We start from the raw sequence: 27,327 nt of genomic DNA on the forward strand, positions 1-27,327 counted from the left end.
TATTATAGAATATGAAATGTAAATTTAAGAGCGGGGTAGATTTGTGTGTACTAAAGTGTATACTTTCCAAAGCTATAAAACCCAAACTCACTGCCAGTGAGTCAATGCTGACTCACTGTGACCCGCTGTGGGTTTCTGAGACTGTCACTGTCTTTCTCCTGCAGAGCGGCTGGTGGTTTCGAACTGTCGACCATGTGGATCACAGCCCAACTCCAAACCTGTACACCACCCAGGGCTCCAAAGAGCTACTGCTGACCAAAACAATCAAAGAGTCAACAAGGCTGATCTATAAATATGTTTGCCTTGCTTTCTGTGTGGTGTGTGCATGTATAGGTTTCTAACAGTTTATGAAGCAATGGATTTAAAAGATAATAGAAACTTTCCATTAACATTTTGAAGACCCATGGTGTATATAGATATAGATAGGTAAGTAGGTTGATAGCATTTGACTTAATTATATAGTCTATCACATGGTAAATTCCACAGTGAACAACTTATAAGTTTTATTTCAACTTCTCTATGGTTTGAAATTCTATGTGTTTTATTTATTTATTTAAATTTACAATTGTGAATTTTACATTTTTTTATTTATTTAAATTTACAATTGTGACTTGAGTAAAAGTTTATAGGACAGATCAATTTTCCATTCAATAATTCATACACATTTTGTTTCTAATCTAATAAGTATTTAACATTTTTCTAATGTAAATAAAGTAATCTTCATATTGGGAAAAAATAGTGTGCACAATTCTTTCATGTAGAGATACCACTGTTAACATTTGTGTTTGCTTTTGTCCAATGTTTTTCAATACATATATCTTTTTTTCTACCCAAAATAATCACATTGTACACACTGGCTTTAAGGAACTTTTCCTAGTTTTCTCATGACACATTACTTTAGTATCATTTTGATGACTGATGAAAGGCATATTGTTAAATACTTGCATTTTGTTCAGTTTTTAGCTTCTACCAAAACCACTTCCATAAAAATCTTATGACTATCGTTTTGCAAATATCTATGACTGGTTTTTTTTAAGCATGATTTCTTGAATGTAAAAATGCTGGTTGAAAGGTTTCGTGCAAAATTCAGAAACATTCCATAGATCTGACCGAACTTTCTGGAAAGATGTTTAGATTTACATGCTCAGCAATAGCCCTTGACACTGCTCTGCCGCAACCATTTTGCCAGCACTGTGTATCTCTAGCCTTACTCCAGATTAGCATTCCAATCGCGTTTTTAACACCAGATTCCCAAAGCTACGTGTATCATGAAGTTACAGCTTTGCGATCTTATCTCTGTATGAAGTTGCGTTTGCACACGTAAAGACTGGAGCAAGAATGACATCAAAACAGTCGGTTTGTTTCTCTTCCTTCTAAGGAGATGGGGACATCAGCAAAATATTCATGTGCCTGTGGAGGACTTTTCCCTGAGCGTCTCTTCTTTGCCAGTCGGTTACATTAAAAGATGGATGGTTTAGGTTTTGAGAGTCTGGTGCCAACTGTCTTAAATGAGTACAATTATTAAAATTTAAACTTAACATAAAAACTGTGCACTGGACCTTTGTGCCACGGAAGGTCAAGTTCAAGCTCTTTCTTTAAAAAGCCCTCTCCCTGAGAGATCACAAAAGGAAGTCAATTAACATGACATCTCACCCCACCTTTTTTCTTTCTTCTTCTTTGTTCATTTTTAAATGAGGCCAATGCTAAGAGAAAGCCAAAATTGCAGAAAACAATTGTGCCTTCTGTCTACCATGTTGACAAGGCATCAAAATTACGTGTATTCACATGGAGCTCACTGGATAGAATTATTAGTGGATTGCCTGGATGTGTTCTCATCTCAGCCTGGCCCTTTCGCATGCTAAACAATATTGGGAAACACCTCTTAACGGCTGCCAACGGAGGCACTTATTTTTTTTTTTTTAATTTTCACATTTAGTGTGGATGGAGTTTGAAGACAAAACATCCTGTTATTCCTTTAAAAGACAGTGATGCATTTGCAAAGGATGATATTGTTTGAAATGTTTCTGCCCAATGTATACCCCACTATGCCACCAAGGCTCCTCAACACTAAACTTCAAGCCTGTGAAATGGTCTAAAAATATATATTTTTAAAGTTTTTGTCCCCCCCCCCCCAAAAAAATAGATGGGAGATATTTGCTTGCAATTGCTTGCGTTGTGCTGTTTACAAAACAGAAAATAACCCTCCGAGATAAAGAAGGCATGGTTGTTGCAAATAGCTTCATTGTATAGACACTGTCATATTCTTCAAATTAATTATAATGAATGTTAACTTTTTTGTTTCTTCTCACATAAGAATTTCAGAAAGGATGAAAGATCAAACATAATGGAAACCTCTCGTCACCAGAGTCTCATGTCTTAGCTGTTATCGAAGGAAACCCCACAGCTCTCAAGACAACAGTACATATTTATTTCATTAAAAACACCTAGGTGAAATAAAAAAGAGAGAAAGAGAATAAAGCAAAACAAAAGACCACAGTCAAACATTGCATGTGCTCTGTGGTGTCACCCGGGGTTTTTTCAAACACGCAAAGGCCTGCCCACCTTATTTTTAAAAACATTTACAAAACCCTAAAACTAAGCTGTTGTCATTTACCTCGTTCTTGTATTATCAAGCCTTCATTCGGAACGTTCCACCTTCATCTGGTCTATGCGATTTTCCCCAACACAGCTTTCGGTAATCTATCAGCGCCATCAAAAAGTTTCAGTTGGCTTACCACATTAGAGTCATGCCATCTGACAGAGAGGTGCCAGACCATCTGGGTACTGAGGGGTGTTGCCACTTGGTAACAAATTTCCTGGAACACTTGGCCCACTTCAAGGATATAAATGTATCAACTCTGTTAGATGAACGAGGACTTTGGATGGGTCATGAGTTTAAAGAGAACTGCTCTTGAGTCTCATTTGCCAAGGTCTGGGACACTGTAGCTCCCGCCACCTCCTTGGCTCCATTTCCTGAGTCAGCGATGGACTCATGTAGGCTGTCGACCTGGCTCATGTTCCTTGCAGTTGTGGATACAGTGGGCTTGCTGTCTCCATGACAGCCAGGTGCTAGGGCCGTTCAATGGGAAGGATGTTGGTGGTCTGAGAATGCTGAGAGGCACTTCCCACGATCCCAGGTCAAAAACACAGAACTTTCGAAGTAGGAAAACCATTTTCATTTCCCCCCCTAGGAAACCCCAGAGAGTCTCCGTGGAGCACACTCTCAGCGAATGAGGGGGAAAGGGTGTGCATTCAAGAAGCCTCAGTCAGAAAGATCCAGCACATGGAAGTCCTCCCGAATCCCACCAAGATCCGTTTTCAGTACACATCTGTCAAGCATAGAGACAGGATTGCCCACTCCACATAGGTCAAACAGGAATTTTGCTTCCCCACCCCTCACCCCCACCCTCCTCCTGTCTCCCTCTCTGCTTGATGGGTCCTAAGTGTAGTTGGCACGCTGGAGGTAAGATGGGGAAAGAAAGGAGAGCGAGCCCTGGAACAAGGGCGATTCAGGCCAGGACTGAGGATTCTCATTCGTGACTGCATGTGAAGGGCAGACTTTCAGTTCCTCAAGAGAGACCAGAAGCCGCGCTGAGGCTGCACGCCTGGTTATCCATGGGAAAGGAAAGGTGGAAACGAGCTATGGAAACAAGCCCAGAGTTCATGACCATTGGACCCCAGGACTCCTCGTAGCTGTGCTGCATTTCCAAGTTCATTGCTAGGTTGGAACACTTTCTCCAAGTGACCTCAAGGAAGGCCATGAAACACAGCAGGAGATCGATGGACTTTCAATCATGTGATCTGAAATTGACCCTGAATTCACAGCTAAAGCTCTGAGTGGTTTGGGTTAAATCATTTAACTTCCCTGAGCCTCAATTTTATATATTTTTTAATCTGTATATTTAATAGGTTAGATCTGCTGCTCTGGAATTTTTTAGCTGATTTTTTTTTTAGAGATTATTTTAGTGTTGGGGGGTTGCTCTTAACACTCTTATAACAATCCATACAGCAATTGTATCAAACATATTTGTGCATACATTGCCATTATCATTGATCAAAAGTAAATAACTGACATTAAGAAAAACGACAGATTTGTACAGATATCATCCATTTTCTCCACTAATGCCCCTTTTCTATTTCAGGATCCCACATTTGTGTTTTGTTATCTTTCCTCTTTATCTGCTTCCATCTGGGCTCTTCTGTTTTTCTTTCTATTTGACCCCTTGGTATCAGTTCCTCTTTTTTCCCTTCCTCCCTGCTCCCCGCCTCGTGACCCCTTGATACATTCTAAATTATTATTATTTTCCTATCTTACCCTAGGAGGGGCTTGAGGTTGGGGAGGGGGCTGAGGGATGTGTCTATCATTGAGAGCACTTTCTCCTTCCTAGCCTCCTTTAGGTGATTTTTAATGCTATCTGTCTTGATTTGGAGTCTCTACAAGCAGACCCTGATCTAGGATACAAGTACAGTTCTGGGAGAGAGAAAGCAGGAAAGCAAGTAGGAAATCAGAAACAAATGAGATCGGATAAAAAGCCAATAAAGAATGTGTGGTCCAGCCAGTTCCCAGTGCAGGTAATGAGAGGTCAACTCACCTGGGGAGCTCTGGGAGACAATGTTAACTCGCGCTGCGGAATAGAAATAGAATGCAAGCCAAAGAAGTTGTTTTAAATTTTCTAGCAGCTACATTAAAAGAAAATAGGTGAAATTCATTTTAATGCTAGATTTTATTAACCCTGTAAAGTAAAAAAATATGTGTTTCAACATGTAATCACTGTATACATTGTTAATGAAATATAAAATGTTTTATTAAGTCTTCAAATCTGGTGTGTCTTTTACACTTACAACATATCTTGAACTGTATTTAAATATCACAGAATTCTTGGTGTAACGTGTAGATTCACATCGACAAGGTTTCCCAAATATATTTAATTTCGCCCCACCCCCAAACTATCAATGTTTTACCATTTAAATTTGAATAAATTCAAAGTTCAAAAAAACTTAGTTCCTCCATCACAAGAGCCACATTGATTGTGCATCATAGTTGCATGTGGCTAGAAGCTAACACACCGGATAATGCAGACAGAGAACATGCCTCAGTTATTTCATCCGAGGGGCAAAGAAGTTGAGGCATTTCTCCAACTCATGGACCACCATTTGTTAATGGCTAGTTCCAGGGCCGTTGACACCTGCGCATACAGCTGAGTTTGCTAACCACCAGAAAAGAGCTGCATGCAGAAGGACACAGGTGTTCACAGTAAGAAGCCGATTGCCCATAGATGCGAATGCCGAGGGGAAGTGGGCAAGGGTTTGACAGTGTCAGCTGTTCTGTATGACCTCCATTTTGTTACACACTGTCATTCTTATCAGGTCTGTTCTCCTTGACCTCTTGGATGCATGTGACAGCCAATTTTTCTTTCACTATTATCTCACAACCAACTCTTTCTTTCCACCACTGTTGTCATTATTGTCCTACGGTGTATCACAGGCCCTACTGTCGTTGGCTAACTTGGAACAATTAGCTCTGTGCAGTAGAGTCGAGCACCTATGTGGATGCAAGTTGGGACTGGAATATTTTATAGGTGACCACACCCCCCTAATATCTAGAACCAAGTTTAAAGCGAAGATCCAACTTTCTAACACTTAGGGCTTAGCATTTACCTAACTGTACACCTTGCTCAGAGTCACTTGGCTGCTTGAAGCTAGAATCTCCCCAGCGGCACCTGATAAGCAGGGTCTGGCAATCTACTTCTAAAAATCAGTCATTGAACATCCGATGGAGCACAGCTCCCCTCTGACAAGACATCGACTCTACAACATCAACTCAGTTCCGTTTGACCCCCCAAGCCTTGTGCTTCCATTGAGGCTTTAATGCTACTGTCTCTCCTAATCATTTCGGAAATTCCACTTTTCAAATCTTCCTTTTCTAGGTTCATGCTCTTCAATTTTCGTATTACACGTCTTATATCTCTGTTTGTTTTTCTTTAAACAAATTAAACAAACCTATTTCATGTATGTGTAATTGTTTTTGCTGTCTCTAGGACTTACAGTGCTAATTTTCATGTTTACGGTCAGGATTTGTTTACTTAGGTGATTTACTCACAAACTAATGTTTGTTTTCCCTGGGACTCCTTTGTCCTCAGGGATATGAAAGCGATTCCCACAACATAGTTTTGTGTTTCCTCCTACTGAGCTCAAAGTTGTTTTTTTTTTTAAAAAGTCTATAGATCAATTTCTTAGCCTCTTCAACATGTGGGTGCTATAAATTTGAATCATGTATTCACAAATTTGAATTATGATCTTAGTGAAAAATACTGAAGGAGGCATGGAATTATGATGTTAGTGAAAAATACTGAAGGTGGCATGGGCAAGGTCCCCAGAAGAACACATAAAATTTTCTTGGAACAAATACAGCCAGAATGATCCTCACAAGTGAGGATGACAAGACTTCCTCTTATATACATTGGGCATTGTTTTAACCATTTAATGTTGCTATAATAGAAACCATAAATGAATAACTTCAACAAACAGAAATTTATACTTTCACAGTTTAAAAAAAATAACAAGACAAAACAAAGCCAAACTCACCGTCATCAAGTTGATTCTCCATCTAGCGACCCTATAGGACAGAGTAGAATTGCCCCTTTGTGTTTTCTAGACTTTAAATGTGCATGGGAGCTGAGAGCCTCCTCCTTCTTCTGAGGAGTGGTTGCTGAATTCATACCACCAACCTTGTGATTGGAAGCCCCATACATAGCCCAGGGCTCCTCTCACAGTTGAGGTGGCTAGAAATCTGAATTCAGGATGACACCTTGAGGGAGGAAGACTTTCTATCTGTATTAGTTTGGAGAAGGTCCTTGTCTCCTTTCAAAATCTGTGGGATTGGCATCCATTGGAGATCTCAAGGTGTTTTGGCTTCAATCTTCCCCTGGGTTTAACAAGTTCTTAGTGCATGGGCCCTGGGTCCAAATTATATGCTCCACTACAGAATCCTTCTTTCTCTCGCTTTCTCCCTCTGGCAGTACTGAGGTCCAGCTCTGCTGAATTCTCTCTTCTCTTATCTCTTGTAAGATAATAGATCATGCAAGCCACACTCCACTTACATTGGGACTCCTCTTACATTGGATCAGGGTTAAGACCTGGTTAAAGGTATGGTATCCCCCCTCACCCCCTTACAATTGATTGTATGATCACATTAGATCCCATTGAAGGGGATGGCTGCATCATTACCCAACTGAAGACCACTGAGAATCATGGTTGACACATACTTTTGGGAGTCACGGTTAATACATGATAGACCTTTTAGCAGGAAGAATCAGTCCCTGAAGATGAAAATCGTTTTTGGTAAAGTCAGTGAAATAAAGGTCAGTGAAAAAGAGGGAGGCCCTTTAGGAGATGAGATGGATTGGACAGTGATTCAATAATGGGCCCAAACATAGCAGTGATTGTGAGAACAGTGCAGGGCTGGGCAGGGTTTCCTTCTGGTAGATGGAGGGTCACCATGAATCAGAATCAACTTTACTGCTCTCAACAACAGCAAACATGTTCCCTTTGTGTGCACGTTGTCTTTGGAAAGAAATTTAGTCTTCGAGAAGAATTGCAGAGAGGAGAGAGAATTTCTACATGTCCTTTACACCGTTTCGCTAACAGTATCATCTTACATAATATGGTGCAATGATCAAAAGTAAATAACTGACATTAAGAAAAGTACAGATTTGTACAGATTTCATCCATTTTCCCCACTAATGCCCCTTTTCTATTTCAGGATCCCACATTTGCGGTTTGTTATATTTCCACTTTATCTGTTTCCCTTTGGGCTCTTCTACTTTTCTGTATGTCATGACCTGAATGCTATTAAAGAGTATTGCTCAGGTATATTGTAAAATGTCCCTCCATTTACTCGTTTGATGCCGTCTGATGCTCAGACTAAAGCTATGCATCCTTGGGAAGGATATTACAGAAGTGCCATGGCCCTCTTGGGAACCCTGGTGGTGGCCACGGTGGTTATGTGTGGGGCTGCAATCTACAAGGTCTGCAGTTCAACACCACCAGCTGCTCCACAGAGAAAAAGGAAGCTTTCTATTCCCGTAAAGAGTTACAGTCTTGGAAATCCACAGGGGCAGTCTAGTCTGTCCTGTAAGGTCCAGCATGGACTTGATGGCAATGACTCGATGGCAGTGAGTTGAATGTGCCCTTTTTAGCTTATTGCAGCAAGTGTATGGGATCCTACTATGTCTCATCACTGGTGCTATTCTTTTCGATCATTTGCTTAGGTTGGTGTCGAACTCGGTCTTTTTATGATTTACAACTCTCCTTTTCACTTTATAAATAATATATCTTTGGAAAGGAGAAGATACTTGAAATTGGACAAATATCTATTTCCCCTTTAACATTTGACCCACGACTTTTAGCATGCAGAGGTATAACCTCATAGCTTCATACAGCTTTTCTTGTGTTTTCTTTAAATACTGAGCATATAGGTGGAAAATCCTATTTTTAAAAAATGTGTAAACTTTATTTTATAGATAATTTGAGCAGAAACTACCCGATCTCTGCTACTCCCTTTATTAACCCTAGTCTTTCCTAGGGATAGCAGCATCTTTCAGCTGGGTGTCCTGTTCAACTTTGGTTAACCAATTTCCTAACTGTTGTATTAGAGCTTACATCTTGAACACACCTTTTTCAGAAAGCTGTGGATAACAGTGGAATCGCACAATCCATTTGCAAAGTGCCCATGTAGAGTAAACCTCAATTGATCAATAACCAAAGATGTAGATAATCTTGTTCTCAGGCAGATTGAACAGCAAGATGCATTCCCCCTCCCTGTCTCTGCTCAGCCCAGGGAGGGGCAGTCTCTCTTCAGGGCTAGTGTGGGTGTGTCCTTGATGGAGATCACTGTGCTCGGGACAGTGCAAGGCGTCACATCGTTATGACCCACACACTGATTACCTTGGCCTGAAGATGCTGTAGCAATCTTGTAAGCTCTTGTAACTTAAAGTACATGTCCCAATCATGGTCCTTTAATCCCATCTGTAACTGTGATGTATTGGTCTACCAGTAATCATGAATTTATGACAGTTCCCTTTGTCCTGTGCCTTATTTAACTAGCGTCTTACATGTGAATGCTCCCACTACGACCTTGGGCTAATAGCTTCCCTCATTCAAAGGACGTGTCTGTGTCTGTTGCCCTTGTCTCTTTGAAGACTTAGTAGATGTTCCTCTTAAATTACCTGTGTGACTGGAGTCTCTTTCATACCCTAAAACACTCTGACCTAAGCTCACTACAAAACCCATCTAGTTGGGGGCAATCCATAGGATTAGCTAGTTAGAGGTGGGCAAAGGGAAGAGAGGTGGGGATGGCTGGAATCTTCACTCAAAGGTGCAGGGAAGGCCTGTTTCCCCACATTCCTCTCCAGCACAAAGGCAGGTGAGGGGCAGATAAGAAACAGTTCCTCCTCAATGAAGAGAGTGAAAAGACAAGTGGAGAAGGACAGGATGTTCAGACTAACCCCACAGTGACTGAACAGACTCTTGGGTTTGAGGGTTTGGAAACAAGGGCACAGCAGGAAGTCTGGGGTGCTGGGGTGCAGGGACACACCTAGAAAGAGGAGAAACACTGCAGAGAACCAACTAATAGCAATAAGCATGCCAGAAAGACAGCCCATTGTGGGAGGTCCTCTGTTAGTTGAGTAAATGGTTGGGCTCTCCATTCTACAGTGCCTTTTAGAAGTAGCAAAGAGGAACATTGGTGGTGTAGTGGTTTGTGTTGCTCATCACCAAACCAGCAGGTCAAAATCAGCAGCTGCACTGTGAGCCAAAGACAGGGCTTTTTACTCCTGTGGAGTCACGGTCCAAAAAAAAAAAAAAGAGAGAGAGAGAGAGGGAGAGAGAGAGAGTCACGATCTCCAAAACCCACAGGAGCAGTTCTACCCTGTCCCATAGGGTCGCTATGAGTCGGCATTGACTGGAAGGCATGAATGAATATGGGGTTACTATGAAGTTTGAGGCAACTCGGTGACAGCGGTTTGGGTTTGCAACTTTTCCTTGAAGCTCTTCCTAAATTCTTAGTTCACACCTATAAATATCAAGGTTCATTCTCTCTTCATCAATTTAGTACTTGGATTATACTCATTTAAAAATTTCATTTTTGTTTTGTGTTATTTATTCATAGTCCCTTTAGAGGCCATGCCACATACGCTCTGGTATGCTCAGTGGTTAATAATATCTAAATACCTAATAGACATTTAATAAATATATGTTGGTGTAACATTCTTATCCACAAATCAACCACTATGGTGAGTCATCAAAGTAGTAGCTGAGCCTGGGGAAGATTCCAAGAGCTATCTTATCTATGCAGGAATGTTAAAAGCTACTCCTTAAGATTCAAAGTTGGAATACCTATGCAAATGGATTATGGCTTTGGTGGCATTCCAAAAACAAAAGTAATCCTAAACCAGGGCAATTTTTACTATTTTTCACCATGGATATTCATGGTTTACCTATTAATGAAGTACATCACTCATATTTTACATCATCCATTTTTGCTTTGTTTTAGAACAACTTGATCTGTTCCCATTTTGCCAATCAACAGAATTTCTAGCATATAAAGCAACCGAATATTCAAAGGAAATTGGAATTCGTTGAGTTTCAATGTGTAAGGCTTTATTGTGTTTTTGTTGAAGTTGTTTTTGTTGTTGAAGTCTTACACAGCAGTTCAGGTTCCCACTCAACCCTTTCAACACAGGTGTTGCGCTACATTAGTTACACACCTCACGACACAGAAACAGCCTCATTACTTTTGTGCTCACTGTTCCATTTCCATGAATCTAGTTTCTCTGCCCCCTGACATTCTCATCTTTGGGTTAAACCAATCGTTGGCCCTTGGCCTCAGATAGGCTGTTTTTTTTTTTCCCTTAAAGCACAGCACACAAGGATGATACTCAACTCAGTGCCATCAAGGCACTTCTAACTCACGGCAACCATGTAGGGCAGGGTAGAACTGCCACCGTGGGTTTCCTAGGCTGTCCCTTTTGACTGGGGTAGAACACCTCATCTGGTGATTTCCAACTGTTGACCTGTGGTGAGTCGCCCAATGTGTAACCCACTATGCCGCCAGGGTGCCTGGTGTATGGATGAAAGTTATTTAGCTACAGGGTACCACGAGGTTTGGTTTTGATTCAAGGTTTGCAGCGATTCTCAACCTGTGGGTCGCGACCCCTTTGGGGGGTCAAACGACCATTTCATAGGGTTCACCTGATTCATCAGAGTAGCAAAATGACAGTGATGAAGTAGCAGCAAAAATAATGTTGTGGTTGTGGGGGTCACCCCAACCCGTGGAACTGTAAAAAGGGGTCGTGGCATGAGGAAGGTTGAGAACCACCTGGTCCAAAGGAACTAGTCTTGAGGGGTCCTCCAGTCTCAAGCCAGAGGAGTCGTTGTTTTTGCTCTGATTTGGGGGCCTTTGGTGTTCTGTTACACATTTTCCTCCCATCCTACCGGGTTCATGGGTGTGATCTGAGAGGAGAGTCCTGGTAGCCAGGTACTATCTAGTTCTTTTAGACTCAGAGTAGATAAGGTCCAAATTCCTGTAGACTCTGTCCTTTGCACTAGTTTATGGGATTCATTGGCATTAAAAGTAAGATAGGTATTATTGATGATCCTTGTACAAATACATATTTGTTGAAAAACCATGAAAATATAAATAAGCAAAAGGAAATTAATCCTTAACCAGAACCCAGAGATAGATACTGTAAAGTTCTTAGTGTATAACACAGGATATATGTCTATACGTATAAATTAATTTTTTTTTCCTTTAAAGGGAGTGAGAGACCTTGGGTTAGGTACATGTTTAAAGAAATCAACTCAAAGACGTTGAAACAAAGTTTATTTTCGGCAGTTATTCTCTATGCATATAAGGAAGCCAATGGGATTTTTTAAATAAAAAAAAAGCAGCTGGCTGGCTGGAGGTTAGTTACAATGAAGTTTCTAGAGAGGTAGCGAGAAGAACAGGATAGAAGATCAACCATCGGTTAATTTTCATGTGATTGATTGAACACCCCACCCCCTTTACTGACCATCGGGTACTTCCTGGCCTGGATCCTAAAACAGTGTCCCTCCACTCCCCTGCAGCCATGAGACCGTTTGAAATTTAAACTAAATAAGCCTAGAGTCTTTTCCACTAAATCACAGGGTAATGGTTTTGTTATCAGCCATATTTTTTAGTAAGAAAAGACCAATTTTCATTGTGGTGGATTGGGTTTCTGGAGTTAAAAAAAAATAAAAAGCAATGCTCTTTCAGTTTGGGTCGGGGTTTTTTTTTTCAATGATTAATTTTTGGTCTTCTGTGTAAGAGAACAAGTAAAAATCAAAGTAAGATGATTGTTATGAATTCTCCATTTTAACACACTCAACTATTAGCCAAAAGGTTGGTTGTTCAAACCCAAATGTACCTTAGAAGAAACGCCATGCTCTCGGCTTCTGAAAGGCCCCAGCCTTCAAACCCCCCTGGGGGACAGTTCTCCTGACACACAGGGTGTTGCCATCAGCAGACATCCATTCAGTGCTCACTGTTATATAGAAACCTGTTGCCACAGGTTCAATTCCAACTCCATAGGCTTTCCTTGACTTTATGGAACAGATTCGTAGGCCTTCCTTCCACAAACTGCTGGGTGGGGCTAAACCCTCAACCTTTAGCTTAGTAGTCAAGTGCAAACCATTTGCACCACCCAGGAGCCTGTAGGCCTCTGTGTGTCAGTCTATACAGACCAATATGCTCTCATCAAGAGGCGGAGTCTCAGAAACCCTGTGGAGCAGCTCCACTCTGTCCTGTGGGGTCACTATCAATTGGAAATCAACTCCAGTGCAGGAGGCTTGGTTTGGCATGGAGATGTCCATCTCTATCTACATAGGGGGGGACTTCAAACGGTCAGTGAAAAGGTTTCATTATCTTTCTCCTTCTCACTGTGGGCTCAGGCATAGCAACAATTGAGGATGGTGCAGCCCATATTGTGCATAGGGTCGTTATGATTCAGAATAGAATTAATGGCACCTAACAACAACAACAACAAAATGTATTGTGATGATACATTCTAAACTGTAATGTATTCACACATATCTCTGAATACACTAAAAAGCATTGAATTGAACACACTAAATGAGTAAATTGTATAGTATATGAGTTACAGCTCAATAAAGCCATTTAACTATTTAAAAAAAAGAGAGAGAAATCTATTCTCTCACAGTTTAGGGAGCGAAAAGTCCAAACTCCATGTGCCAGTTCTGGAAAGACATTACCTTTAAATTTAATTTGCCCATGAACTTTTGAAGCCCATGGATAGTTAATATTTGCCACGGAGTTGGCCTTGATCTTGGTGGTCCCGTGTGTAGAGAATGACTCCAGGTGATTTCGAGACCAGGAGCTTTTGGACCTGCCTCTGGAGGAGGCCTCTGGCCAGGGTGAAGCTGCCACCTTCCAGCAAGTGGTCAAGCACTTACCCCTTTGTGCCACTGAGGACATGCCAAGTGTACAGACGACGACTTTAAACAGATCCCTTCAGGTTTGAACTACCTGGGGATCTTGTTGAAATGTAGATTTTGCTTGTCTCTCTGGGGAAGTAAATGCAAATGCCCAGCAGTGTGAAGGCACAAGCCTGGAACCCTGGTGTGGGTCAACAGAGGGAAAGCATGCGCGGGTTCATACCAATGTTACAGCTGACTTTTTCCATTTCAGGTTTCATGAACATGTTCTCACGTAACAGTTATTCTACATAGAGTTGACGGTGGGTGAAATTTTATAGAATGGATGTGCCGTAGGTTTCAGATGAATCTCTTGGCGTGGACATTTGAGTGGTTCTAATTTTCTTTCAAGATAGGCCATGCTGCTACAAATTTTCGTATGCCTCTGGGTGAACCCATCAATAAGGACTTCCTTGGAATAAATTTCCAGAAGTGAATGTCGGTGCATCGCTGCCCGTTTAAGGTTTGGAATTCTTGTCTGTTTTCACGACCACTGGCCGATTGCACACTAGAAAGCTTGAGCCAAATTACCGTCTGAAGAACAACACTTAAAAATATTATCAGTTCACATTTTAAAGCAACTGAAGAGCGACAGTCTTGGAAACTGACCTGGACAGTTTGACCCTGTCCTATGTGGCGGCTGGGAGCAGGAATGGCCTGCACAGCAGGGAGTATGTGCCTCCCTGAGAAACCCTGGGGGCAGAGTGTGTATGCAGTGGGTTTGGCTGTGCTAATCTCTGAAGAGTCTCTCGAGAGATAATGGAATACAACTTTTTTTTTCTATTAGAGTGCACCCCTTCCCTTGATGCTTTAATTTCTAAATAATGTTTATCCTGATATAGATTTATGCAAAGGATCAAGTGTTATTTAGTGTGGGTTGCAAAGAAAGGATAAGGTCACGTGAGGGAATGAAGTCCAAGGAAACATGGCGGCTGTGGCTAAGAACGGTGGTACAATTTTAAAATTAGGCTCTTATTTCTAAACCTCATTTCAAGAACAATGGATTTTGAAAGTAATTTTTCCTGTAATCTTTAGGAGTATGAGTGTATTGGTAGGAAAGATAACGTTTTACAGTTTTGAGACTTGTCAGTTGTTTTAGACAAGTGAGTCGCAGCCAACATAACATGCATGTGCGCACAAATCAATAATCAAGGGATAGTCGTTGATGGATGATACGGACCGTGGAGTTGCTTCCAACTCATGGGGCCCTGAAGGACAGAGTAGAGCCGCCTGCACAGGGTTTCCAAGGTTGTGATCTTTCAAGGAGCAGACTGCTACACAGGTTTAAACCGCTGACCTTGTAGCTGAGCATCTCACCACTACACCACAAGGGATCTTCATTCAAGGATGACCTTACTTGAAATAAATAAGGATGCTTGCCAGTTGAAATGTGTTCATTCTTTATTTATTGGCATTTACTTGTACACTCAGGTTTGCACAAGAAATTTGAGACTTCACCTGTAAATTTCAGATGCCAGAATATCACAGGATAAAGAAATACAATTGAAATTAAAAAGAGATTAGTGGGGCCAAGAAAAAAGGGAAGTACCCACACATCAATACGACAGCTCTACCGGGCCTTCAAATTTGGTTTCTTGAACTGTTCTTCCCTTTTTGAGACACAAGTCTTTCTTGCTAATGTGCCCACGTCTAACTTACGTAAAACATTAAGATGGTGATTTAATAATTTTCCAATATGAACATTTATTTCAAGAGAAAAATGAACACAAGTACTCGCAGAAACAAATAGCTGGCATAGGCACCGACACGTCTTTAGGTTGAAATCTGAAAAACAAAGGGCAATGATACTTTCAAACAATTGATTAGGCTACGAGAAAAAATCCTCTTCAAAGATAAGAAAGGCAGAGGGTGAAATGAACCTACATTCCCGCTACTTCATTCTGCATCCACCATGGGTGACTCAGTCTCTACAAGTCTCTCTCCTAAGTTCCTACTGCATTCTTCAGGGGAGATGGAATGGGCATCGAGAAAAAAAAGAACGGAGCCCTGGGGGAACAGTGATTAAATACTAAGTTGCTAACCAAGAGGTCAGTGGATTGAATCCACCAGCTGCTCTGGAGAAGACTGAGGAGGTAGTTGGCTTCCATGAAGATTTGCAGCTTTGAACCCCCATGCGCCATTCTACCTATCTTAGAGTGTTGCGATGAGTTCAAATCGACTTGATGACGGGTGTATCTGTGTGTGCATGCTTTATTTGTCCCTGAAGACACATCGAGAAAGCCAAAGATGCATAAGCAGTCTCGTTGACAGTGGCCAGAATGCAAGGAATAGCTAGTGGTACACAGGCAATAGCTATGACGTGGATGCAGGCTCTCGATATGAGGTCCTGCTTGATTATTTGTAAGACTCTATCTTTATTGTATACTGGATAACAGGTATCGATAAGACAACCAATGCTGCTTTTAAAACAAAGAAATACTGAGTAAAATAATTGATTAGCAGAGTCAGGTCTACACAGGTCTGATACATCAGTATTTATAAAGCATGTATAAGATTACCAGGGCTTACCAGACCACTGAGAAGACTCACATTTCTAAAATACACGCACGCACCAGAGTTTACGTGCTGCAGAGTGGCTCTGTAAATATATGCTACTTCTTGGATGCTTTCAACAACGTGGGGTAAAAAGACACAAGTCCACACACAGCACTTGTCTCTTCTTACGATGTTTGACGTTCTTAGATGCATGGTGTTTTGTTGACCAGCATGGATTCTCCATATGATGCAAGTGATTTATCTGCCTTTCTATCTTACATCCTTCCTATTTATTTATACATCAGGGGCCAGAGATGGTACCAACTCATAGCAACATGCTCCAATGGACCTGGGAACGGAGCACTGCCTGGATCGGTGCCAGCCTCCCAATTGCTGCCATGTCAGAACTGCACTGTTGGGGGCACACTGTCAACTCAGCCCATGGAAAGTCTGACATTTTAAAAAGAGCTTTACGCAGAGTAACGACACGTAGTGAAAAAATTGGTGGATTATTTTCCAGGAAGTCTTAACAAATTGCTACTTTTGAAGAAGGGAACAGATTCATGTAAATTATCACTGTACAATTCAGTAATGCTGAGAGCTTTAAATCCTGCTTAATGGAATATGCTGAATGTTTCCTCTCCAGTGTAAGGTTATGACGAGATACAATGACTTTTATTTGAGGCTTAAGATTAAACTTCAGTATAACCAGGGAGCGTCTGAGCGGTCCATCCTTCGTTCCATCTCAATGTGTGTAATCACGTCGCAGGTTGATGAAGCTGTTCAACTGGCTGCTTTTATTTCTGATCTTACAGAGGCATCAGACATTTCCTGTCTTGTAAGTCTCAGACCAGAAGACACTTACCTTAGGTTGCCTGTACAGAGGAGGATAAGAGGAGCCTAAGAAAGACCCCAAATTCCTATTATGCCAAGACCATCAGCTTGGCCTCACCGGAAACTTGTTAGAAATTCAGAATACCTGGGCCTTACCTGAAGCCTGTGATTGTTCTTTAATACCGAGTCACCTCTGCCTCCTTGTGTACAACATAGAATTCCTCCATTGGGATTCCAGGCTGAGATCTATCAGAAGCAGACCATCAGCCTGCCTGCCTTCTCACCTCTGGGTGAGTCCGAAAAGTGGATCTCTGGTCTCTTACTTGAGTGCTTAACCACTTGCACAACCCACAGCAACTGGCCCCAAACGAATGGAGAAGCAGCTGTATTTTCACAAGAGCCCTGGGGGTGCAACCCTAAAATGCCGTTGGAGAAGCATTGCTATGAAGGGCCTCTGCTGCTGCCACTAGGAGCTGTCAGCCAGGGGGTTCTGATTCCTGAGGTCCCCGGGGATGCAGAATACAGTTGCTCCCCCCGGTTTTCAGGGCTGTGACCTTTGGGGCGCAGATCACCAGGTCTGTCTTCCAAGGCACCTCTGTGGTGGTATGGACTGATTTCTCCCAGTGCCATACCATAAAGATTCCTTACAGTCTTGGATACCCTATGGGGCACTGCTCCGCTGTCCTATAGAGTCACTATGAGTTGAAACTGGTATATGATCTAATTTCTCTCAAAAGTTTAAAAGACGTAATTGGTTAAGAAAAAAAAAATCACTTAAATCAGAGATAGATAAATAAATAATATTGGATTACTTTAATAAAGAAATCATTGTATTTTGGGGAGAAAGAAAAAAATCAGATATAGATAAATAAATAATATTGAATTACTTTAGTAAAGAAATCATTGTATTGGGGGGAAAAAGAAAGAGATGTGGCTATCAAGCCTTGACCCAGGTTCAGAAAAGCATAGAAGCAGTAGTTTAAGATTATATTTCTCTATGTTCCATGTACATATTCTTCTCTTTCATTGACTGGTGATATCCACCTTCAGGTAGAGAAATTAGGATTCTTATAGCAGGACTGTAAAGGAAGAGAGAAAAAGTTAATGTTCAGCCACCAATATACAAAGTAGGGGTCTTAGAAAAATTTATACAAAAATACGAAAGGGTTGAAATCCAAGTTTTATTAAGCAAAAGATTTTCTATCATCTCCTATGCATGTGAACGTTGGAAACTGAATAAGGAAGACTGAAGAAGGATCCCTGTGTTGGAACTGTGGTGCTGTGGAAGATGATCAAAGGTACCACAGACTGCCAAAGTACAAACAAATCTGTCTTGGAAGAAACAGGGCCAGAGTGCACCTTACAGGCAAGGATGGCCAAATTTTGTCTTACATACTCTGGATGGGTTGTCAAGAGAGGCCAGTCCCTGGAGAAGGGCATCATGTTTGATAAAGTGGAGGGGCAGCAAAAAAAGAGGATGACCCTTCAGCTCAACTGACACGGTGGCTGGAAACATGGGCTCCCGCACAGGCACAAGCGTGAGAGTAGTGCCAGCCTGGCCAGTATTTCCTTCGACTGTGCATAGGGGTGCGGTGGTTTGCAGCCAACTTGATGGTCCTTAACAACAACAAAGCCCTTTTTCGAAGGAACATTATAGTTTCCATTTCCACCTATTGCCACTGTGGATCAAAAATACGATGGCTTGGATTTTTTTTGGTCCTATTTCTACCGTGGATCAAAAATTCTATGGCTTGGATCATGTGCTCCTTAATCTTCGAGGTGACCCTTTACAGAATTTTTTTGCAGCAGATCTGCCCCATCATGCATTGTTTAATTTCTAATGGCTATGTATCCACGTAAAATCCTTGGCAATTTTGATCTTTCTTTTATTTAACACGATGTTGCTTATTGGTCCAATGATGAGGAATTTTGTTTCTTTGTGTTGAGGTCTATGCCATAGGAAGGCTCTGGTGTGTGAACTTTATCAGTAAGCACTTATAGTCATCTTCACTTTCGGTGACCAGGGCTGTGTCAGCTACATATCATAGGTTGTTACGGCAGTCTCCGCCCAGTCCTGATGTCATGGTCTTCTTTATATAGTCCAGTTTCTTCAACTATATGCTCAGGATTTAGACTGAATAAGTATGGCGAAAGGATACAACCCTGATGCACAAACCTCCTGATTTTAAACCACGCTGTACCCTTTTGCTTTGTTCAAACAACTTCCTTTTGGTCTATGTAAAGGTTCTGCATGTGTACAATTCAGTGTTCGGGAATTCCCATCCTTTACAATGTTACCCACGATCTGTTATACTCCATACGGTCAAATCCTTTTGTGCAGTTCACGAAACATAGGTAAACAGCTTTCTTGTATTCTCTTTTGTCAGTTAAGATTCATCTGATATCAGCAAACATATGCCTTGGTCCATGTTTCTCTTTTAGAATACTGTTAGGCTTTCTGGCAATTTCCAGTCAATATACTGCTGCAAACCTGTTTGCAGTATCTTGGGCATAAGGTAACTTGTGTGTGATATTAATGATAGTGCTCAATAATGTATGCGTTATGCTGGATTACCTTCACATGGGCATAGGTAGAGATCTGTTCTGGGGCAGAGAGGTGTCTTCCAAAGGTTGTGGCGTAGCCCAGTGAGCTCTTTCAGAGCTGCTCCCGTTGGTGCAACATCTCAGACGATGACACTGTGTCACTCCCTGCACCTTGCGTGGGGCAATGCCTTCGGTGCAGCTTGGACGTCAGCTTTCAGTCCTGTCAGTTCTTGATCACAGGGTACACTGCTGAAATGAGGGGACACGGTCCAAGAAGCATTCCTCGGAAAGATTTTACATGGGAATTACACTCGCAATAGTTTGAACCTGAGGGTCTCCAAGTGCATTTCCTGGACCGACATTATTCAGCAACACCAGGGGACCCAGACTTCCTGATGCAGACACTCCCGGGGCCCACTCGCCTGTGTTTCAACAAGTTCCCCAAATGGTTCTGATGCACACTTGTTTCAATAAGAACTACTGGCTTGAATGTTTAGACGGAAAGAAGGCTATTGAAGCTGGCGGAGAATAAAACACGATTAGATTAATTATGTCTACATTGTCCCTGCTAAACTGCTGGCTTCATCCAGGGCTTTGAACTGGTTCTTTCCGGTTCTACCTTCTGCCGAGAATTTGCATTTCCACTCCAGATACGATGAATCAGAATGGACAATTTAACTGATTTCAAGCCCTAATAACCGAGGCTGTCTGTCCACAGGCAACACTTTGATAACCGCTGACCTAGTGGACATTTCACACTGGTGTCCCTTCCTAACCCAGGTCTATTTCATGCTTCCAAAGCTCTGCTCGCTGTTCATACTGTGCTTCATTTTGCGTCACTCATTTGGTCACTCTCACACGGACTCATTCACTCCAACAGAGGCTCCTTGGTTCCCCCCACACCTGTTAGGGAGCAATAGGACGTGGGCTGTGAGGTGCCCCCCAGAGTTTAAGATTGAAGGGTGGAGAGAAAGAAACAGACCCTTTTCATTCACAGCTTCCAAAGCGCTTCTACATCCAACTGTCATCTGACATTCTTCAGGGCCCTGAAAGAGCAACAGTGAGAGATTACGTCACACATTTCACAGGTGACGTAACCACAGCCCAGAGGGCGGAAGTACCTCATTCAAGGTAACACCAACCTAGACAGCTCGGTCTTTGGGCCCTTTTCTTGCAGTCCTGCATACTTAGTACTTCATGCTTGCTCCTTGTGTCCTCTTCCTTCAAAATGACCTTCCTCTCCAAACTGTACCTTTCTTAGGACCCAACCAAACACTGCTTCCTTCATTCAGTGATTCCTAGTAAGCCCAGTTCAGTTCTTCTGTTTATGAACCAACACTTTATTTTGTCGATGGATTATGTTTTGGGGGGGGGGTATAATCTCCCCTTCCAGACTCCGTGAGAACAGGATTACTATCTGACTCTTTTTAGCCTTCAGCATCTAGTTCTTAGCTCATAGAAGATTGTTTTTAAAAAGGTTGAGCAACGAGCAAAAGAATGAAGGATTGACATGTGAAAATTTCTATTTTCTGAGTCAACAGTTTTATTCAGAAGATAATCGATAAAGGATATATTTAAAGATGAAAGCACAGTAGTGTGTAATCTCTTTTTATCTATCTCTATAAATAGAGCTGAAAAGGACCAGCATTTCTTGAATACTGGCTATAAGGCAAGGATTTTACATATGTTAAGACATTTTGCCCCCAGTCAAATAGACACATTGCCCTCATTTTCAAGCGAAATGAAGTCCAGAGCTGTTTAGATACTTGTTTAAGTTCATGCATTGAAGGTAAGAGTGGGGCTCAAACTCATGCCTATTGGAACACATGTGGAAATATCAATCCATTAAACCACCTCCAATTATACTATGAAACTAAGAAATTGCTTAGCATTTATTCATGTAAGAAATTAGTACACAGCATAATAAAAATCTTGAGCTTATCTTTTATTACAATTGTCCCTCACATGTTAGTGACTCATCATTGACAGTTGAATCCCTTGGTCCATTTTTCCAAAAAAGATAAGGAATGTTCACTATTTCCCTACTCTTTTCTGGTTCTTCACCTGACAAAGCATCACTGGTTGTGAATTGGCAATCTGAGCTTAGCCAGTAAATCTATCTTAGTAAGTGGTATTATGTCATTATGAAGCATACCTATTAGAAGAGTGTGGAAGATTTGGGGTAAATCCTGTAACAAAAGGAGGAGAGAGGGTTAAGCCCAGAAATTCCTTCATGTATAACTCCAAACTCCAAAAGGAATACCAGTTCAACCAAAATGGAAAACTAAGACACTAAATCAATTTGCTAGACATTCACCACACTGTAAAGCTGAGAACTGTTAGAAAGTTTAACCAAAGGACATTCCCAATGAATGCCACATGGACTTAACAGAGGCCAATGAATGTCAGATAAACTTGACAGAGGCAGTTATGAGACATCTAGCATTAATGAAATGGCAGAGTGAATCCTAGGAGGATTCACTCCTGGGCTCTGCAGCAGAAATCCTGTAAGAACAGAAACCCTAAAAACCAAGCAGTCTCAGAGAAGTGGATTATTCTTAGTGCTGCATGAAAGATCATTGGACACAGTCCTCTTTCAGCTCCTGCAATATCTTATGTGAAGAGTACTGACAGTCTAATTGCTAGGAGTCAAGGCAAAGTCTTATCATTTCATTAGATACCACGACAGCTAACAATCAATCTTAGCATATTAACAGAGTATTTCCCTTTTTACCCCCTCCCAATTTCAATAGAGCTATGTCAAGTAAAGAAGAAATTCTACCAAAGTGTCCAAAATTCTTGGATATACCAGGTGGACAAAGTTTTAAATCACACCATCAGGCCCCTGTCGTATGGAAATCAGAAAAATCACTCCCTAACAAATGTCTTATTTCTTAGATGACTTTCCATTGTTACTTATCTGTCAGATGTGGGAGATGATAAAACGTCACGCATCTAGGGAAGTGTGAAAATTAGAAAAAATATAAAGATTTCCTGTGATTTGCTACTGGTGACATTAATGCAATCATGGTTTCAGTGGCATTGAACGGCAGTCCCAGTCACTTACGTGCCCTCCACTGGAGATGGGACACCAGCAGGGAGCCGGGGATTCTCAGAAAGAACAAACACATCAGGTATTCGATTGCTGTCAGTGCTTCTTAGAGAGTTCAGAAGTACCTTCTCAACCAATGGCAGGTTGGTGCCTAGAAAAACCTGTCTTAGGGAATTCATAGTAGGGACAAATTAAGATTCACCTACACAAACAAAACTTATTACTCACGGGAGTGAACAAGGACTGGCTGGAGCAAATGATCATTTAGCTTCGTCATCCAACTATCACACACTTAGAAGAATAAGTATTCCTCACACTCATCCTATGCGGTCGATACTATCATTATCCTTATTTTACTGGATAAGCTTAGGACCGGAAATTCAACTGTTTGCTTACTATACAATAACGAATAATTGGTGAGTCCTTTCTAGCCTGGTCCTGGCACTATGGCACCCACAAAGAAAAGCGGCACTCAAGGAGCCTCGGATGTTTGCCATGAAGGAGATGGGTCAACCAGGTTCAACAACGTTGTTTGGGCCAAAGGAATCCGGAACGACCCACGCGGTGATATCTGTGTACTGTTATCCAGGAAACATAATGCGGATGGAGATTCACCGAACAAGCTCTCTACATTGAGTACCTCCGTGCCTGTCACCACTTTCAAAACCTACAGTCAATGCAGATGAAACTAGTGGCTGATGATCTAATCAAGGTTCTAAAAGTGCAAGAACAACAAAAAGTGGTGGTGCAGGCATTCTTGTGCCAGAGCCGATGAGCTTTCTGCCTTTAAATATATAAATGATACCTATTTTCAATATGAGAAACATGCACGACTAAAAGTTTGAGAAAACGATCCGTGTAAGAAAAGCACCCATCGTGCTATTGAACCTAATATAACTGATCGTAGGCTGTGGGCCTATTTGCTTTCAATCATTTAAAAATATGTTTAGATCCATTATCATTCCTAGAGTTTTTGTTCTCTTTACATTGTATCAAAAGTGGTTCCCATGTTACTAAACGTATTGGTGGTGCTATTTTTAATACGGCTGTATAATAGTAGACACTTTGGATAGACTGTACTTATTTGGCAAGTGTCAGGTACTTACTATTTAGGTTCCTTCCAGTAGTCTGGAGTACAAAGTGCAGGCTGTGGAGTTGAGGGCCGGGCCAACTGGGTTTTCAATGACGGAGTTTTTGGAAGTAGATCAATCAGACTTGTCTTCTGAGATGCTTCTGAGTGTAACTGAACCTCCGAACCTCTGGCTAGCAGCGGACTGCTTGAATGATTTGCACCATTTAGGAATTCCCACCACAGCAGTAAACCATCCAGCGAAGGTTTCCGTGGACATCTTCAGACACGAGGCAATTGACATAGAAAACTCTGTTCTTTATGATAAAGCAGATCACAAGATAACACGTCACTGTTCCCCATTAAGTTATGTAAGAAGAAACCATTTCTCAGTGTACCTGTGCTGACTTTAGTTTTTCCTTGACTTTCAATGTACAAGTCTGTTCTTCACCCGTACCTAATTTGATTTTAAACTGGTCAGCGGAGTTTTTCATTTCTGTTCATTTTTCAGTTCTCTCATTTCCACTTGATTCTTGATCCTAGTTTCCAGGCATCTGCTGAAAATCTTAGCTTCTGAATTTTCTCATCTAGTTTATTTAACATATTATTCCTGAATGTGTTACTCTTGTGTCATTATCTTTCTTTGGCGGTCTGTTGGAGTCATTTTTTAATCTAAGCCGCTGGTATGCCTGGATGTTTTTATTGAATGCCAGACATTGTGTAGGAAAACTTAAAGCAACAGCCTGATCTTTGGGCTGTTCCTATCTTCCGCCAGTGATGAGTGATGGCAACTTCCCACATGCGGGCGGGGAAGGTGAGACCTTTTTGGAAGTCCCTCCTCGCTGGGCTGTTGGCTGTGGTGCTCGCTCTCCCCTCCCTCAGGAGCTCCCTGGTGCCTTAAAACGGATGCTTGCTGGATTTTATGCAGCTTTTTTGCTTGTCCTTGGGAGTTGAGTTGACCTAAATTAATCTTAGTAGCTGGGAATGTGATTCAATTTTATGTTGTGTATTAGTTCTAAGTAGGAGTTTTATGAGTTGGAGCTCTTTTTATAATGATGATACTAACCTTTTAGGTTACCATATTCAAACAATTGTACCCAGGTAACTGTTTAATTTATTGTTCTTCAATATAATTAAATCTATTTTATCCTTCACTTTGCAATTAGTTACAACATCCTAAGCCTATCAAATGACATCCCTTTAGACTCTCTATGGTTGGAGTTTGGGAAATATGTGTATATGACAGCTGTATGACTTGATTTGGCCTGTCTTTTCAATGCTTTTCAAGCACAATCAGCCCAAATATTGAAAAAAAATTATTTCCCCATTGATTCATACCGCTGCCATTAGGAAATATTTCTGCTCTTCAATAAATTTTGGAGCCCTGGTGGCACCAGTGGTGGCACACGGAGCTGCCAACCAAAAGAGCGCGGGTTCAAGGCCACCCAACATGCTGCAGGAGAAAGAGGCAGAGGCCTGGAAAGACCTAGAGCCTTGAAAACCACACAGAGCAGTTCTACTCGGTCCTCTTGGGTGTAATGAGCTGGACTTTGACTCAGCAGAAATGGATTTGGTTTCTATGTTATTGGTTTCAGCCAAATGTTTTACCTTCCTAATCTACTTGCGGGCCACTATCAATGGTTTTAATTATTATTTTTCACAATATATTTTAATATTTAACACGCTCTCAAAACGGACTTTTCTCTTCCAGACAGAAAAAAATCAAGGAGTGTCCTTTATGAACACCTCACAATGTGAAAAAAAATGTTTAATTACATTTGCATTGAATTTATACTTTTAGTGAACAATGTAAACTATTTTATATTTTTACCTAGAAACATAGGCCTTTTAACTTAGGATTTTTGTGGCTCTGAATAGATCACCTATTTCTGGTTAAAATCAATAACAGACCTTTATTTGTAGTTTGTTGCTCTTGTATAACACACTTTTTTAAAGTGTAATTTTTTACTGGTACTTAGAAATATTATTGATATTATTTATGTGACTTCTAATGTTACTAATTTATTAACCGATTAGTCTTTTTACTGAAGCAAATAGGTTTTCAAGCTACAAAAATATTCTTGAAGGACATAATGATCATGTTGTATCATCTTGTGTTACTATGTATAGCTCTCCTTTCTTTAGTAAATGTTACTGCATTGATCAGGGCTTTCAAAATAAATTTAAGTAGCATTATTAGAGTGAAACTATTACAGTATACCAAATTCCATCTCCACTCCCCTTCTATTTTTAAACACATATATTTATTACTACCAATGTTTACATTAATTTTAATGTTGACTAATAGATTTAAATATTTATTATTACATTGAACAAAAATTTTTCTTATTTTTACTATTTTATCAGAAAGAGATATTAAATTTTCCAAAGACTTTTAAAAGTAGCTACTAAAGTTAGCATTTTTTTTTCTTAACCTACTGACAGGAGGTATTTTTTCCTTAGTATAGCTCCTAAATTGCAAACGTGCATTTTGGGGATATTTTGTTTTTTGTATTAAATTACTTTTTAAAAGCAATTAATATATAATTTTATAGATTGTTACACTATTAATTTATTAATGCATACTATTACTGATTCTACAATAATCCCTCTTGTCCTTTTTAATGCTTTTTCTCAAGTTAAATTCTTATTTGTCTAATATTAATATTGCTATAGCTAATTTGGAATTACACATGTTCGGTTGGAAAATCTTTTTGCCGTTTATCTTACTCTCTGGATTCTTCCTTTTGAATTAGGAAATTTAAGACATTTATACTTGTCATGCCATCCCTGGGTGATACAGGTGGTTGATGTGCTGTGTTGCTGAGAGGTTGAATTCACCTCCTGGCATCTTGGAAGAAAGGCCTGGGAATCATTTCTGAAAAAATCATGCATGGAAAACTCTATGCTCACAGTTACAGTCAGACACACAAAGCGTCACCTTACATGAGGGTTGACTTGGTGGCAACTGGCATTAACCTTGTCAATGGTATTTTTAATGTTCTTCTTAAGAGTTCCTTATTCTTCCTTTCCATTTTTTTCTTTTGTGTGGACAGTTTTGTTTACTTTCTTTTTAAAAAAATCATTTTATTAGGGGCTCATACAACTCTTATCACAATCCATACATACATCAATTGTGTAAAACACATTTGTACATTCATTGCCCTCATCATTCTCAAAACATTTCCTCTCCACTTAAGCCCCCGGCATTAGGTCCTCATTTTTGCCCTCCCTCCCCGCTGCCCCTCCCTCATGAGCCCTTGATAATTTATAAATTATTATTCTGTCATATCTTGCCCTGTCCGACGTCTCCCTTCACCCACTTTTCTGTAGTCTAGTTTTGTTTACTTTTGTCTTTGAAATTTATTTACAAAATACTATTTCCAATTCAAATAGTACCTACATTTAAAAGTTCACAATTGTTCTTAAATGCATAATAAGCACAATAAAGTTATACTATAAGCAAAACCGAAAACCCCAAACTCCCACACAATAAGCCAAAAATTGAGCAGGCATAAAATCTGCAGACTCCACTTTGCTTTTCTAAAATTATGTACAAGTTTACCTGTAATATTAAAAATTCTTCTTGTTCTGTAAGAGGCTTGAGGGTAATCTACAAAAAAGCATATATTTTTTAAAATTAAAAGATCATTTTATTGGAGGCTCTTACAACTTTTATTATAATCCAATCATCAATTGTATCAGACATATTTGTACATATGTTGCCATCGTTCTTTTCTAGACATTTATTGTTTTTATATTAAAAGAGGCATTTTTATTTTAATTAATATAACAAAGCCTTCTAAATGGATCAATTGTT

General features: G+C 40.6%; 1 long non-coding RNA gene across 6 annotated transcripts in view; it reads right to left on the reverse strand.

Annotated features, from left to right (window-relative positions):
* Nucleotides 1–17,816: 17,816 nt before the first annotated feature.
* LOC123522526 overlaps nucleotides 17,817–27,327 on the reverse strand; it is a 14,269-nt gene continuing 4,758 nt past the window's right edge. The window contains exons 3-9 of one of the 6 annotated variants that reach the window (XR_006680789.1): nucleotides 27,073–27,120; nucleotides 23,545–23,824; nucleotides 22,454–22,603; nucleotides 21,542–21,575; nucleotides 20,369–20,432; nucleotides 19,418–19,635; nucleotides 17,817–17,921 (exon numbers count right to left, since the gene is read on the reverse strand). This is a non-coding gene — a long non-coding RNA (uncharacterized LOC123522526). Of the gene's footprint in view, nucleotides 17,922–19,417; nucleotides 19,636–20,368; nucleotides 20,433–21,541; nucleotides 22,604–23,544; nucleotides 23,825–27,072; nucleotides 27,121–27,327 lie in introns of all 6 variants that reach the window. The other 5 variants (XR_006680787.1, XR_006680786.1, XR_006680785.1 and 2 more) reach the window with 5 other exon arrangements.

This window comes from Echinops telfairi, unplaced genomic scaffold, assembly GCF_000313985.2.
Source record: "Echinops telfairi isolate 266 unplaced genomic scaffold, ASM31398v2 ScPeMD7_7420;HRSCAF=8458, whole genome shotgun sequence".
NCBI lineage: Eukaryota > Metazoa > Chordata > Mammalia > Afrosoricida > Tenrecidae > Echinops > Echinops telfairi.